Below are 16,670 nucleotides of genomic sequence, written 5' to 3' on the forward strand. Positions count from 1 at the left end.
GGGCCGCAACCTTCACAATTGCGCGCCGAATAACTTGAGGCAGGTGCGCGCCCCGCGGGAAATCCTCGGGGACAGGGTGGCGCTGCGACGGGCGGAGGCTCGCGCCGCCTCTCAGCGCACAAAGTCAGGAGAGGCTCAAGTTTTATTTTTTGGCTTGGGGCTCGGGGTGGGCGGGAAGGGTGTGGAGAGGAGCCCAGAGCCGAGGGGCCCGTCCCCGGCCGGCGCCACGGTTCCGCGTGTCCGAGCGCGAGGGAGTGTACAGCGAGCGCCCAAAAAGCCAGAAGCGAGGGGAGGGGATCGGGGAGGGAGACGGCGGGCGCATGCGCTTGGGCCGACCGTGCCATATTGGAATGAGGCGGTGAGCGGAGCGCCGGCGAGCCTTGCCCGAGCCCCGGCAGCGGCGCAGGGCTGGAAAAACTCCCCCTAGGTAAGACGGGCGCGGGATGCGTGCCCTGGTTGGAAGGGCGGTGTCCGGTGTAGATGCTGGGTACGTTTTGCCGCCTGCCCGACCGCCTGAAAGGTTTTTTTTCGGGTCCTGAAGTTTGATGCGGGAGACGGCGAGGGAGGGCGGTAGCAGCAGCGGCGGCGGCGGCAGAAGCAGCCGCTGCTGCCGCCGCCGCCGCCGCCGCCGCCGCCAGGCAAGCAGGCGGAGCGCAGCGCCAGGGGAGGGGGAGCGAGCGGCGAGCGCTTCCCTCCGATGCCCGGGCTGGAGCCGCCTTGACCGCCGCTGCCGCCGCGCCGCTGCAGTAGGAGCGCCAACTCTGCGCGCGGGCGGCGCTGGTGCCGCTCTCCGCGCAAGTTCCCGCGGCCCGGGGGAGGTGCGCGTTGCGTCGGGGAAGGTCTGGGCCCGGAAGGGGGCGCCAGGTTGACTCTTTCCCTCTCGCCTTTGCCGCCCTGATGCGGTCGCGAAAAGTTGCGAGACGGTGGGCGCGGAAGCTCCCTTTAGCCCTTTTCTCTCTGCCCCTTTCCCGACTCCGGGGTTGTTCCGATCAAGAGGGGAATCTCTGCTGGCCTCCCGCGGTTCCCTCGGAGTCTGAATGGGTCACCGGCCGAGCACTTGGCCGACACTTTTCCCCCTTCTACATTCAAGTACTCTACGGGTCGGGAGAATCTCGTTTCAAGGTAACTTCCCATGAACTTTTTGTGGCCATGTGTATTCTTGGAGGGCCGGTTGGTTGAGAAGTCGTCGTTCCCCCCCCCCTCTTTTTTTTAAAAAAAAACTTAAATATGGCTTCATTTGAAGAGAAGAGGCCTCATGTTTTTGGCTGTTTTTCTGTCTTCTCACTACACCGCCCCCGCCCCCCCCCCGCATGGCGGCGTATGTGATCTTTAAACTCTCATTCCGGGACTCTGTCGGGACTGCTGCTTGCTCTAAAAAGCGCTACGTTGTTCGGTGAGATGTTAATCCGACTACAACTTCACATAACAACCTGGTGGTATACACCTTATGCATACTTCGGGGACTAAATCTCAAGGATGGTCGGATCCGCAGCTGCTGCGCACGTTGTTTTCATTAAGTACAGTGCCACAAACTTAACACTAAGCCCAGCCCCAGTTTCCATCTTACAAGTGTTGCTAATGTCTTCTCCTGCGGGATTCTGCTTTCAGTTGAAAAACAACTGCTCGATATGCTCTAATGTTTTCTTTCTATTTCCTGCTTCACCTCTTGTCACTCTTTCTTGTACTTTAAAATAAAGAGACCTTGCTGACTTGGATACAAATCTGCCCATGAAGCTCAGGATGCACCTGAATCTAAGCCCTGAATTTGCGATATAAACTATAGTTGGCTTAGAGGGAACTAAAACTTTAGCACAATACATTTAATTAATACTGCAAAAAAAAATATTTTAACAGTGGAAGGGGAGTTGTATAGTTATATAAGAAAAACAAGCACCCTGTAATCAGGCATGAACCCTCCTTTGCATATACAATTTCAGAAGCACTGAACATGGACATATTTCTATATCTCAAGTCAAAGTACAAACTACTGCAAAGGAAGTTGACATCTCTTAATGAATAGAAGGAAAAGACGAGGGCAGATTTAAAAAAAACACATTTGTTTTGCAGGAGTAAATGCTAGACAGTTTATCAGTCCTTAAAAAGCAATACCGTTACTAGGCCTCTCTTAATCCATCTAATGAGTCAGACTCATGTCTATGTATTAGACCCAGGTGGATTTTAGTAGAATGATTACATTTGCTTCTGAGAAATTTGTTGGCATTGTAGCAGCCTGAGCAATGATAGTTTTGCCTCTACTTTATCCAGTTGGAAAATAGAATAGAGAAATTTTCACTGATAAAAATATGGTTCTTTAGTCTCTTTTTGATGTTACTTGTTTCATAGGCTTGGTTGCTGTCAGTAGTTTGGGACATTACCATAGCAAATATTTCAGTAATATACAATATACTGTGCAGGTTTCTAACAAGTAAGTAAGAAAATAGGTATTTTTTGGCCATTAAAATGAAGTAAAGCTGTACGTCATTGGGGTGAACTTATTCAAAGGTTATATAAGGGCAAGGGGTGATTAAATAATGGCAGTTTTCTAGTTTTATGGACAACTTCATCTATTAGAAACTATCGGCTTTGGATGCTATTTCCAAATGAGAAACGATGTTGATTGTGGCAGTAACTATTGGTGTATAACATTTTTTTTTTAAAAAGGGAAAGAATTATTTAATATTTCAAGCATCAAGTGATTGTAGGTCACTGATGTTACTCAGAGTTATAGTTTAGCAGTAAACAGCTAAACAAGTTAGCATATAATATGAAGAAAATATAAATCAACTACATTCCCTCTGAAGCAATGAATGCTTTTATTTTGTTACATAATAAAATAAATGATATACATGTAGACCTTAAAAGGGATCTGGTTTGGTGTAGTGATTAAGAAACCAGGCTAGAAGCCAGGAGATGATCAATTCTAGTCCTGCCTTAGGCCTAAAACCAGCTGGCTGATCTTGGGCCAGTCACTCTCTAGGAAGAAGGCAGTGATAAATCACTTCCAAAAATCTTCCGGGAATTATCCAGGTAGATATCAAAACTGATTTGAAGGCATATATTCATACATAAAGATCTTAAAATGTAAACCATTTAACTTCCAGGTTCAGGTACATGCATTGGAATAGACATCTGTAATTTGACTATTTAATTTGTTATATATGAAGAAAGTATTTTGAAGATAAATGATTCTTAGATACTATGCTTAGATTAGGCTGTAATAAATAAATATAATGAGAAAAGTTTAATTTGTTTCTTAAAATCCTTGGATAGTGTTGAGTCATTAATTGCAGTTTATATTTTTGAGACTTGACTGCATAGGAGGCTGTAATCAGACTTGGATGACAGCAGGATTGTCTTAAATTATATGATTATAGTGAAATCCCATTCAACTAAAATGCAACTCTTTGCTGGCATTGCTTCAGGCTTCATTCTCACATGCAAGTATTTATCTATGCATATATTTGTATCAGCTCTTACATAATAGTTGAGCTACTTATTTAAATATTTTATTTGTAAATTTATAAAAACTTGAACATTTTAAATTTGTATATACTATATATAGATTAAGGCTCTAAAAGTTTATGAGCACATTTGTTGACACTACCCTACAACTGGATTTTTCCACTCATTCAGTATATCATTTAATGCAAGATTTTCAAGGATTATAAACTTAACATAAAATGAAGGAAGACTTTACTAAATATTTGGATCTTAACTTTCTTACCTGCAGGAAAATTTATACCAGGTATAGGATGTGCGTATTTGAACACCTCTTATTCCAGTATAGATATGTTTATTAAATTAAGGCAATAGGAAACTAAAGAAATAATACAGTATTACATCAAAACTGAGTACATGTTGTTTCTAAGATCATATTTCCAAATCTATGAAAATGGTTCAGTTCCTGAACAATACATCATTGCTGTATTTGTCCAATCTTGGCCCAATGTTTATATTTTACCTTGTATCTTTTATAAGTGAAGCCGAGTGGTGAGCATGATAACCTTCTCAATATTTAGCAACAGAGTTATGTTCAGTGAGATTCATTGAGGCTTATGCTGCATAGCTGTGTAACTGAGATGGTATTTCATGTCAGTTCTACATTTATTTTGGGGGTTTATTATTTTGCCCATATCACTGAGCATGACTCTGGATGGCATACAACCATTAATTAGAGTATATTAAAATCAAAAGTTGGAGAATATAGAGTTAATTCTCATTGATTTTTCTTTGTCTGTTGTATGACTTTATTTTTTATATGCCAGAATTACTCTAGATCGGAATAGGAGAAGTTCTAAAAGTGGCAATAGATCTCCTTGGGGGAAAACGTATTAGAGTGATGAGTTAAATGGGCAAGGGCACCTAATTTTGTAATTTCTTTTTAACTTAATAAGTTCCTTCTATTTGTAATTCATTGGTATCCTATTATTGTATTATTTTTGTGGGGAGGGTAATCTCTTAGCAAACAATTTCTCAAATAGCTGTATATGAGAGAAATAAGAGGTGTTAAAAAGAAATATGTGCTAAACTGTTGCCTGTGACATGTTGATATTCATATCACATTTTCATAACTTTTTAAAGTCTCATGTAGTAAACGTTAATAATTGTCCCTTGTTTCATAAATGTAGGGCTGTTGCCAAGAATTATGTATCAGTTATTTGGCATAAAAACCAATTTTCTGATTATAAGTTTGAAATTAACCTTTTTAAAGCACAGGACTTTCCCTTCTAAAGTGACAGATGCAGCTATGATTTTTATTTACAAATATTTTTTGACTATATAGCTTAGTTGGTTTATTTTGAAGAATTGTGAAAGGGAGATAAAAAAAATCCAAAAGCTATTTTTGCTGGAAGCTTTTGTGCACTACTACCTTGTTAGAAATAGATTTAATAGATCTCTAGTTTGTTTAAGAAACTGCTAACCCAGTTCTTAAGTACTGTCAATCTTAATACACTAGTACTTGTAATAGTTAAAACTGAAACAAATTCATGTGTTTTTCTGTTGGGAGCAAAGTATTAATGATAGTATAGAAGTTTTCAGGGTCTTTGAATTATGGTTGCTACAGCATATATTTATGCCACGAAGTCTTGAAGACAATTATACTAACTTAAACTCCCCTCTCTGAATGTTTCTGATTTTGCCCTAGTTCTTTTTCCTCCTTCACTTGCCTTCAGGGGACTCTGTGCCTGTAGTGGGAAGTCTGCCTATAGAAGAACAATCCAGAGAGCTTTAGTGAAAGTGGTTGTAGACAATAATTGTCCATGTTGATTTGTTGAATGGCATGTAAGTAACATTCAGCAAGAATCTCTAGTTTAAGGGCTTCCTTTGCTGACCTAAGAGAGAATTGAAGATTGCAAGGTCCATAAATGCAGAACATTGACATGAACGGAGTCTATTTTCACAGAACAGTTTGCTTAGACCAGGCCCTCCTATTTCTACACAGAAACATATTTCTGCTGCAGGATTCTCTACTTTTTGACAGAGATCAATAGCTTAAACCTACAGTAGCATCAGAATCATGTAGTTCTGTGTTTTTGATTTGCAGTATGGAAATAGGTTCATCTTTCTTTATAGATGATGAATTATGAGGGAAGTTTAATGTTCTATGAAATAAAATTATAGGAACAATTAAGGTTTTGTGCGAGCACTAAAAGAAAGGGAGATGCTGAAGTATGTGGATAAAAAATATATAACAAAGTGTGCAGCTAGTTACTGGATTTTATTTCTGACATGAGAATTACTGTGGTCCTTAGTTCTCTTAAAAACAGTATGTTGAGCAAGCCTGATAAGTGATTTGGACAACTTGCCATCCTTTGCTTTCAATTCTTTCAATATTTTGTTTTACTGTTTTTATTTTTTGTCGGTATATATTATTTATATCTTTGGGTTATGAGTTGCTCAAAATTTGGTTTAAGATAGGTGGCTATATAAATGTTTTAAATAAATATCAAAATGTAAAAACTTAAAACTGCAATATCATTAAAAGGCAAGGAGTAATAGTAGGTTGTGACCTAGTAGTAGGTTGTGAGTTTGTCATAAGTGCACTTAGTTGGAAACAGGTTTAGTTAAAGTCAAAGATCATGTTCTACTTAAAAAAATAATACTGTGTTTGACTTATTGAAGAAAAAAAACATTCAACTAAATAATAGGAGAGAAGGGGCTATATAATGTGGAACTGAGATACCTATTGTTCTATTAACAAAACTATTTAGGATTATAAACCACAATAAGACCAAATAATCCTTTGGGGAGATGTGCAGTTTTTTCTGTTTGAAAACCTGTACCTGCTTGCATTTTAGTGGATGTGTAGATCTGTGTTACTGTGCAGGTGTTTAACACAGAGGTTTTGGGTTTGTTTGCTAATGTAGGAATGAATAAAGATTCAGTCAGTATCTGGAGAAAAGAGTCCTTTACCTTAATTATTAATCATTTGTTCCTAAGTACAAGAGTAGTTGTCAATTTATTACTTGGGTTGTTAGATTTTTATATTTTGGGTCAATCTTATTAGTGTCATATTGGTTATTAATAATAATTTATTAAACTTCTACACCACCTGATTCTGAAAGGTAGAATACTTGTTCCTGTTGACTTAATCTGTTTATGTCTGTTTGCTTTTTTATTCTTTAGGATATTCCTTGATTTCCTTCATAGTGCTGTATAAATCATTTTGCATTAGCAAAACCAATCACGAGGAATTTCTATTACAGTAAATAGCAGAAACTGATGGTGCTACAAAATGGTGTGCCGAATAAAAATGCTTTGATATTTTCTTTTTGTTTAAGGAGACTGAGAGGAAAGACTAAGGAGATGGATTTTTGAAGTTTTAATGAAACATTCTGCTGTGCTGGGGAAGCTGTAACTAGAATATGAGACAAAGATACATAGATTCCTGTACGGTGTATTTTTCAAGAGCAGCAAAAATGTGTACTGTAGCTGTTTCTAAATATTGAGCTTTAGTAGGTCCTCTGTATCATAAGCATGCTGAACTGTGCTGCTGAACTTAGGGTCCAAGCTAAACATTTTGGTATATCATATTTCTTTTAAGATGCTTATAAGTTGATACATTTTTGTGACGCAAAAACCAACATGAAGGTATGGAAAAATGGTTCAGATCAGAAGTGTGATATACGGCCATAACAACTTTGGGTAAGAATTTGATATTTAGTGCAAAACAGCACATGTAGATGCTACAGTCCTGATGCACATTGTTCCTCTTTCTTGTGACTGTTTTTTAAACCAAGAAATGGCAATAGCACTATGACAGAAAAACACAAATGCTCCTGAAAATGCCTTTATGTTCTTTTCATATGTACTCTAGTTTCTTCATTTCATATTATTTATTAGGTATCTGTATTGAAATCTTTATTAAACTCTGTTGGTCTTTGTGCCCACAGATTATCTTGGCAACATAGAAAGGAAATCAGAATGCAGAGCTTTCAAAAGATAATCAGCAACAAAGAGAAACTTCTCACACACCTAATAATTAAAGCTAGATTCAGGCCTCTTCGAAACATCAAGCGTGTCTCTTGTCATGGCATAGGACCAGTTATTTAAGTTCAAGTAATGGGCTTTGGGAACTTTGCCTTGAAAAACTGTTATCTGTGTTCCAGACTAAGCACTTATGGTAATTTCAGTGCATTGAACATTTTAGTGAACTTGTTCAGAGACTTCAGTGGTAATATTTCAGTGTGGAAATGGATGAAAATAATGTTTTCAGTATCTTGAGCTGGGGTAATGTTGTTGAATTAAGGAATGTAAGCTCTGTGAGTATATGTTTGCTTTGTGTTTTGGGAATATGGTATTATACAAATGACTTCAGAGGTCAGCAGAACTGTCCTTATAGACTAATGAACAAAGCAGTGTTGAATTTGGAGTTTAATCATTATGGTAAAGAGAGATTATGAGCCTGAGATCAAAGTATTCCAATTTAACGATTTGTGGAGACATTTAGAATAGAAATATTCTATAATATTGATAGGAACTTTGTGAGAGTATCTTGGATGGAATTCTGTCTTTAGATACTTGGTTGGTAACTGAAGGAATGGCTCTTCGATTAATGATTATTTATTAAAGTAGCATATATTGCATACTATATTTAATATATATCAAATACTATAATTCAGTAGATATGTACACAGGTTGTTTTACTACCCAATTGTGTACCATAAACAATAGAAGCTTAATATAATCTCTTAACTACATAAAAAAATGAAAGATTATGAAAAGTGCTTACTACAGTTTACTTCACTCAGCGTCAGCTATTATATTACAAGGCAGCGTTTCATAGAAAAACTTCATAATAGATCTATTTCCTTTGAAGTTTTGAGGCATACTAAAATATTACCAAAAAGAAGTTATTTTTAAATTTCTATTCACTGTATATTTTTCTGTATATTATATTAATTTTATATAATTTTAAATAATGTGTTATTTGAACAGTATCAAGAAGACTACATATGGCTTCTGATATCTGTAATAGCCCAATATACTGTGTGCACCGAAGCACTGAACATGGAGGTTAATCATAATAATTTAAAAACTGTAATGACAACATTTGTAGGTTCTTTTCAAAATTACACGTTCTTGCATAGTTTCCTTACATATTCTTGGACATTTAGTGTGGAGTGGGCGGTGAAGAAAAAAGAACTATGTTTTGATTTAAAGATAGCATATCTTTTATTGGTTATAAATCAGAATTTGGCAGATAATGGAACAAAGTCCATTGCTGACTGCATCTCAGCCCAAGGAAGCAGACCAGGTAAACCACTTCTGAAATCTTCCCAAGAAAACTGCAGTTGGCACTGATTCAAAGTCCCAAAGATGCTTTTCGAAAAGGAAATTGGACTTTCTTGGTTTTTCTTTGAAAATGTTTTACTTCTTATCCCAGAAGCTTCTTCAGTTCTAACTGAAATTAGAGTTAGATAAATGATTGAGAATCTCCATAAACACTGATTCAAAGGCACAATACAAATAAAAAACATACAAACCTTAATATGTAGTACAACATATTTGGAATTGCATGACAGTGACTTGCACCCTCAGTCTTTCCTTGTCAGCACATATAATTATTGTGGGGTTCGAACACATGGTGATTGCCTCTCCATCCCAAACTATTCAGATGGCACTTATATACATGATTACAACTTGAGAACTTTTATAAGGGTGCAGTATAAGAATATATCAGTAGAGGACAATATTTGTAGCTTAAAATGACTCATAAGATTATATTTATGGACGATTATTTCCCTAATCAGGTGTATAAATATTTCCAACATACAGATCGGAAATAATTTGCATAATTGGTAAGATTCTTTAGTTCACACTCAATTGCACTTGCACACAATGGAGAAGGAATTTGCTCAAATCAACATTAAAGTTCAGAAACTTTACAACCTTGTTTTCATTGTATATTTGTAAACTAATTCACATAAAAGAAAATGGATTTTATGCCTAACCCTTAGCATATGAAGCACATACATTTATGTATCATTTATATAGAAACAATTACTGCATAGTTCAGAATTAGGCAATGTGTGGTCTTCCAGATGTGCTAAATCATTACTTCTATCATTTACATCTCTTTGTCATGTTGGCATGGGCTCATGCAAACTCAGTAGAAACTGAGGGTGATACATGTCTCATCTAACCCAAAAACAAAGAGTAAAACCGAATGATGCTAGGTTTACTAAATGTGGGAGGTAAGAGAAAATACTAGAGAAGTATTGAAGCTGGATAGCTAAACAAAATGCTATTTAAAAACAGGGAACAGGAGATAAAATTGGTAAGACATAGAACCATTTACAGTGAATTTTTCTAGAGAAAAAGAGTCCCCAAGGTGCTTAAAAGGAAATTAGAACTATGACAGAAAATGTAATCATATGCCACATACAGGCCGATTTCTAGAATAGTTCTTTCTCAGACTTGGTAAATTTAGGCAGTTTGTTAGAGGAGACTTCTGGAAGTTGAAGTCCACAGATCTTAAGGTTGAGAAACACGTCTCTAGAATAAGGATGCAAAACTTTTGTGTGTGTAAAGGATGGTACTTAAATTAAAACTCAGTTTAATTTGATTAATTTTATATTTAATTAAATATATTGAATTGTATAACAGAAAAATACAATAGGAGAGAAGGAGTATTATGTATGTTTGGCACCTTGAGTTATTTATAAAAATATTTTTATTAAAATATAAAAATACAGACACAGGTTATGAGGCACAAATGTTGCTAAAAATAAAACTGAAAAGGGAAAACAAAATTTGCTCAAGTTTATAGCTAAATCTTCAGTGGCATTTCCTTAACGAAGTATTAGTTATGCTGATGTTACAGGCAAAATATATGATAAAAGATATGTCTTTTATGAGATGCTAAAAGGAGCACATGACATCATGGACAGGGTACTAATCCTCATGCCATATACTGAAACTGTCCTTGAATTCTGAAGACGTGTACCAGAAGGCAACATATTCTTGATACAAACAGTTCTCTTTGGTGCAGTGGGACAACACCTGTGTCAAGGAGAAGAGAACTACCTGCAGAAATTGAAGGTTAGAATGTTGGTGATGAAAGATAAAGATCATGAAAACATGAGAATGGACTTGCTGGATCAGACCTGGGCCCATTCTGCCTCATATGATGGCTCATTGGAGATAACTTGGAAACCCACAAATACGAGATTAAAGCAGTGGCTCTCTACCATTTTTCTCTGGGCATCTAATATGTAGAGGTGGATTGCTTCCATGTCTGGAGGCAGCATCTATTATCAAAGTTAATCACTATTGATATACTTGTTTTCTGGGAATATGTCTAATCTCCTTCCGAAATCAATTAAGTCTTTTCTTTACCAGGTTTTTTTTACACACTGCAGTCATAATTCCTAATAAGCATACTTCCTTTAGCAGCATCAATTTTTGAATCCTGGCTTCATACAGGCCAAGATTCCTGATCATCTTGGCTTTTTTTTTTTTGAATGGTACCTTCTCCATTCTACTGTTATCTCTATTGAGATGTTGTGACCAGAACATGGCTGTACCATACATTTATTTAGCAGCATCTATTGATTTATTATTTATCCCCTTTTTAAATTACAAATAGTCCTCTAGTTCAGACATGTCAAACACAAGGCCCGGGGGCCGGATGCAGCCCGCAAAGTGGTTTCATGTGGCCCACAAAGCCATCCTGGAAACAGTGGGGAAACAGCCCCCACTGCCTTGGCCCTGGCCCAGGCCAGCCGGGAGCCAATGTACAATTTTGTGGTGGCCATGTATGCTGAAATGTATTCAGTCTTAGCTCCACAAGGCCATCTGGAAACAGAGAGGAACCAGCCACTGCCGTGTCGGCCCCGCCCCCTGGGTGCATGCTGGGGAGGTATCACCCTTTTGTGAGGAATGAAGAAATGCACCATCGCTTGGAAGTGGCCAGCAAATGGCCCTCACCTACTTCACATATCTGGCTTGATGGGCTCCGGGGGAGGGGTTTCAGCAAGCAGTGGGGCGCTCTCCTCACAGCGCCGAGAGGCTGAGCCCGGTAGTGCAAATCCAAAAAGAAGCATGAGGCCACCCAGCTCCCAGCCTACCCAGTTTTGGCAGGCAGTGGGGCACTCTCTTCACAGTGCCAAGAGCTGAGCTGGGTGGCGCGAATCTGATGAGAAGTGCAATGCTGCTTAGCCCTCAGCCTGCCCAGTTTCAGCAGGGAGCAAGGTGCAAAGCTGGTGAGCTTTGCACCTCCCAGCTCAACCTCTCGGCGCTATGAGGAAAGCGCCCATTGCCTGCCGAAACGAGGCAGGCTGGGGGCTGGGTGGCCTTGCGCTTGTTTTCAGATTTGCATCACCCGGCTCAACCTCTTGGTGCTGTGAGGAGAGCGCCCTGCTGCCTGCTGAGACTGGATAGGCTGGGGGCTGGGCGGCACTGTGCAGGTAACGTTGACTCTCGCTGTTCATGGCATCCTCTCCCCCAGACCTCACCAAGCCAGATATGTGAAGTAGGTGAGGCCATGTGCTGGCCACTTCCAGGCGATGGTGCATTTCTTCATTTCTCACAAAGGGTGACACCTCCCCAGCTGCGTTGCCTGTTTTTCTCCCTCATCTCAAGTATTTTCCCACCACTCTGTACTTAGGAAGGAAGGAAGGAAAGAAGGAGAGGGAGGGTCTGAGGGAAGTCCTGCATTAGTCCTGCCCTGTTGCCCTTTCACCATCCTCTTGCCCCCTCCTCCTGGCCTATCCTGGGGTCTCCCGTCCTATTGCTAAGGAAGCTTTGGATACAAAGCTGGGTTTCCTCCCATGGAGAGGGAATGGGCCTCCCTCTGACTTTGGCCTCGTACCCATCATGAGCAATCTGGCTAAGGAGAGCAAGCACAGCAGCAGCAGCCTTGAGGAGATAAGTGCAGCTGGACACCCCCTTGGGGAAGTGGGACTGGGCTTGGTCCCGCAGGTGCTCGAGGGCCAGGCTGGGTGTTTGACCTCTGCTGCCCAGGGCTCCAGGCAGCCTGCGCCACCATCCACCCCCCACATGGTCTGAGAGGAACAGTGAGGCTCCTCCAGTGGACTATGCCTTGGTACTTGCCCTGGTCCCACCACCTTCTGCCAGAGAACCCCAGATCTATCCTACTCCTGCCCAGGCCCCCACAGGCACCCTTGACGCGAACAATGTAGAGCTGGCCACACCCACCCAGTAGACCACACCCAGTCCATCCATGCCCATCCAGTAGGCTGCACCCACCCTGGCCACACACCCCTGCCTCCCCGAGGGCAACCGCAGTGCTGGTGCGGTCCTCAATGAAATTGAGTTTGACACCCCTGCTCTAGTTAAAACTGTTCATTTAGTGACTATTCAAAAAAGGTGACATGACCATTTTGCACACTTATGACTGATGCACCATCCCCATGGTTATAATCAAAATTTGGGTGCTTGTATTTATTATAGTTGTATTGTCCCAGGGTCATTTGTAACCTTCCCAGCTGGTTTCCAACAAAGTCAGTTGGAGAAGCCTGAGTCACTTAACAACCAAATGATTCATTTAAAAATTGTAATGATTCACCAACTGTGACAAAAAAGCTCATAAAATGGGGTACAACTCATTTAACTGTCCTGCTTAGCAATGGAAATTTCTGGTCAATTGTTGTAAGTGGAGAACTGTCCTGAAATTTATTTGTAATTGCTGAATGCTGTGTAGTTAATTTCATTGAACTATCTTCAATAATCCAAGATCTCACAAAGTAGTGCCAACTCTTCAAGTAGTTTACTTCCTGTCTTACTATAAGTGAGACATGAATTCCTATCTCCAGTGTGCTTCATTTTATACTTGCTGACATTGTATTGTATTTGCCATATAGTGGCCCAGTCACCAAGTTTGGAGAGATTTCTTTGGAGCGCTTTGTGTTTTTACCATTTTAATTTTATTATCTCATTGGATTTTCCTGACTCGAAATCATTTATGACCAAGTTGAATAGCCCTGAGGCCCAAACAGATTCTTGTGTGACCTTGCTTCTTTCATCCATTGTGAAAATTGCCCATTTATTGTTATGTCACTCTGTTTTCTGTTCAGCCAGCCCCCCAGTCCATCAGGTAACCATGTTTGCAATCCCATGATTTAAGAATGTTTAATGAGGAATTTGACAAAAGCTTTTTGAAAGTCCAAGTACACAGTCTGTGTCAATAGGATCTACTGTACTCCATCCAAATGTTTGTTGGCACCTTCAAATAATTTAAGCAGCTTAATGAGGCAGATCTACCCCTGTAGAAGTCATAATGGCTTTTTCTTAGCAAGGAGTACTCCTCCATTTTCAACCAAATTTTATCTTTGATTATGTTTTCTGCTAGTTTCCCAGACAATATACTAAGTAATCATCCTGTAATTTCCAGAATCCCCACCCCCGCTGGATCACTTTTTATAAATTGGGATTGTTTTGGCCACTTTCCAATCGTAGGTTATGAGTGTGAGACTTTAAGGACAATTTTTGCCAAAAGTTCAAAAGCCTCATTTTCTTCAATGATGCTATACTAGCCTAATGATAGCTCAGTATTTTTCAATTATTTTCAGGCATGGAATCTGTAAAAAAGAAAAAAATCCCAGATTTCCTAATCAATAGGAAAATGATGAATCATCACACACACAAATACTCTCTATGTGGTGGGTCTTCTGAATTTAACCTACAGTAACTAGGTCTGCCCTATCTCCTGTAAGTTAGAAAAATTGCCATGGATGCCTTTCACAAGGTTTTGTTTTGTTTGTTGCCCTAGCCTGTCATGGAAATGCATCAAATTATCTCAGAAGATACGGGTTTTATGGAATACAGTTTAAAAATTCTGTTCTAGAGCTTACTTCTTGTTACAATTGTTTGCTTCAACTGGCCAGACTTATTCCCTGAAAATTCTGGTAGTACCAATATTTGCTTTGTGTCAGCCATGGTGATGGCTCTGTTTTTCTACCATCTCATTTATTTATTTATTTATTTATTTATTTATTTATTTATTTATTTATTTATTTATTTATGAGACTTATATACCGCTTTAAGTGCAAGCACTCTCTAAGCGGTGTACACCAGTAAGCAATGTATATATATATATTTACATTGCCCCCAACAATCTGGGTCCTCATTTTACCTACCCCGGAATGAACTTTCCTTTTTCTTATTCATAGTCTACTAGTTCAACAGCTTTGCTGACCAATTTCTTACTTTTTTTGCTTTCTTAGTGTGTCCCTCCCCCCCTTTTTGTGCCAATGCTTTGCCTTTAATCTCTTGGGCTTCCGTGTTAATTTTTCCTGTTTTCTACAGCAAGGTATACCTTTTACTTGGCTTCCAAAGTTGCTATTTTAAATAGCTTCCAGATACTTTGAAGGAGTTGGACATTGTTCATTATTTATTCTCAACTCTGGACAGTTCACAGCATAAAAACAACAATAATGTACAATAAAAATCAAATAACAGTAAAAACTGCTCACCTTCTCCGTTCACTTCCTTTTTATCAGTTTCTGTTAGGGTGGTGTTACGTCTCAGTGTTACTTTTTTTCTGACTGGTTTCAAGCTCTAGTCTCTTAGCTATTGAAGAATTTGGTTTCTCTCACTACTAGAGTTTGCAGTTTATTCATAGATAATTATAGTTCCCCATTATATGTCATTTTTCTTTGTTTGGATGCATCTCTGATATTCTTGGTTAGCTTTAGACCCCTAGCAGTTTTTTGGCTCTTATTATTATAAGTTGATTTTAAGTCTACTAAAGCTATCCATCATGAGTCTGTGAAGGCGAACTATTCTTCCACATCTTCTGATGGCCGGACTGTATCTCCTTTCCTTCTGTGCTTATCCCTGTCCTTTCCGAACAGCTTGCACTCAGGAATCACAAGGTGCCCCTACTGTAGTTTTGTTATGCTTGTGATGTCTGTATTCTTCATTCCTACCAAATATTACAATTCCTGTTTTGAGGTTTCCATATTCATTACTGTGTTACTAGTTTTCAGTGGTGTAGAGCTATGAAATATCTGAACAGTTTTTTCCCATCCCACATGACCCATCTAATGACATATTGGCTCCATAACTCTAGCCACTATTCACTCTTTCCCCATTATAAAGCATGGCTCCCAGTTATCAAATTATTATATATCTGTGGTACAGTAGGCCAAGTGCTAGACTGCAGAATCTCTGTAATAGAGCAGATAAGATAAGAAACATAACTCATGCATAGACTGGAAAATTAACTGTAAGGTTTCAGACAAAAGCTATAAAGTGGAAACTAAATGAGAACAAAGAAACTAAAAGATGCATTCTGAAAGAAACATCAGGGAAAATATTTAATATAACAAAAAGTTGTTAAAGTCAAACAAGGGCCCCCAAAGGTGCATTTTCAAGAGGCAACTGTACTTTCTTGTTTTCTTTGAAGACATTTCGCTTCTCATCCAAGAAGCTTTTTTAGCTCTGACTGGATGATGGGGAATGGAAGGACTTATATTTCTAGCAGACAGCTGGTCATTTGCATTTTTTTGGAGAGTCGCTGAGAGGGTTATCTGAGTAGTGCAAATGGGTATGGAGCCTTCTTGAAACTGCTGAACGGACTGTGTTGTGGAGCTGTGCTTTCTATAGGATGTTTTCTGCCCTGTGTCCCACATCTGTTGAAGACAGGCGCAGGCTGTTGGAGATGAGTCTGTGTTGTCTGCCTCTCAAACTGAAGCGCAAATGGTTTTTCTAGTCTGCAATTTTTCTGGAAATCCATTCATACTCCCGCACCATTTGAAGGGTGTTCATCCCAAAGTGCATAGCTAAATGTCTATAGAAATTCTCAGTAATCCGAGTCATGGTTGTCCCAAAAGTACATTTTCAAGAGACAACTGGACTTTCTTACTTTTCTTTGAAGTTTTTTTGCTGCAGACAACACAGACTCATCCCCAACAGCCTGCACCTGTGTTCAACAGTGAAGGGACACAGGACAGAAAACATCCTGCAGAAAGCACAACTCCACAATATAGTCCTTTCAGCAGTTCCAAGAACATTCCACACCCATTCCCTACCATCCAGTCAAAGCTAAAGAAGCTTCTTGGATGAAAAGCAAAGCATATTAAAAGAAAAACAAGAAAGTCCAGTTACCTCTTGAAAATGCATCTTTGGGACAATCATGACCTGGATGATTGAGAATGTCCATAGACATCAAACAAGGACTGTTGAATGCTTACTTGATAGAT

General features: G+C 39.3%; 1 protein-coding gene across 5 annotated transcripts in view; it reads left to right on the forward strand.

Annotated features, from left to right (window-relative positions):
- The first annotated feature begins 338 nt into the window (after nucleotides 1-338).
- The window catches only part of SFMBT1 (Scm like with four mbt domains 1), a 134,456-nt gene continuing 118,124 nt past the window's right edge, over nucleotides 339-16,670 (forward strand). For 2 of the 5 annotated variants that reach the window (XM_039353876.1, XM_039353879.1), the window contains exon 1: nucleotides 773-1,122. The gene's annotated coding sequence lies outside the window, so the exon portion shown is untranslated. Of the gene's footprint in view, nucleotides 428-766; nucleotides 1,123-16,670 lie in introns of those variants that run through there. The other 3 variants (XM_039353878.1, XM_039353877.1, XM_039353880.1) reach the window with 3 other exon arrangements.

Source organism: Crotalus tigris, unplaced genomic scaffold (assembly GCF_016545835.1).
Source record: "Crotalus tigris isolate CLP2741 ecotype Arizona unplaced genomic scaffold, ASM1654583v1 scf7180000018537.1059022, whole genome shotgun sequence".
Lineage (NCBI taxonomy): Eukaryota > Metazoa > Chordata > Lepidosauria > Squamata > Viperidae > Crotalus > Crotalus tigris.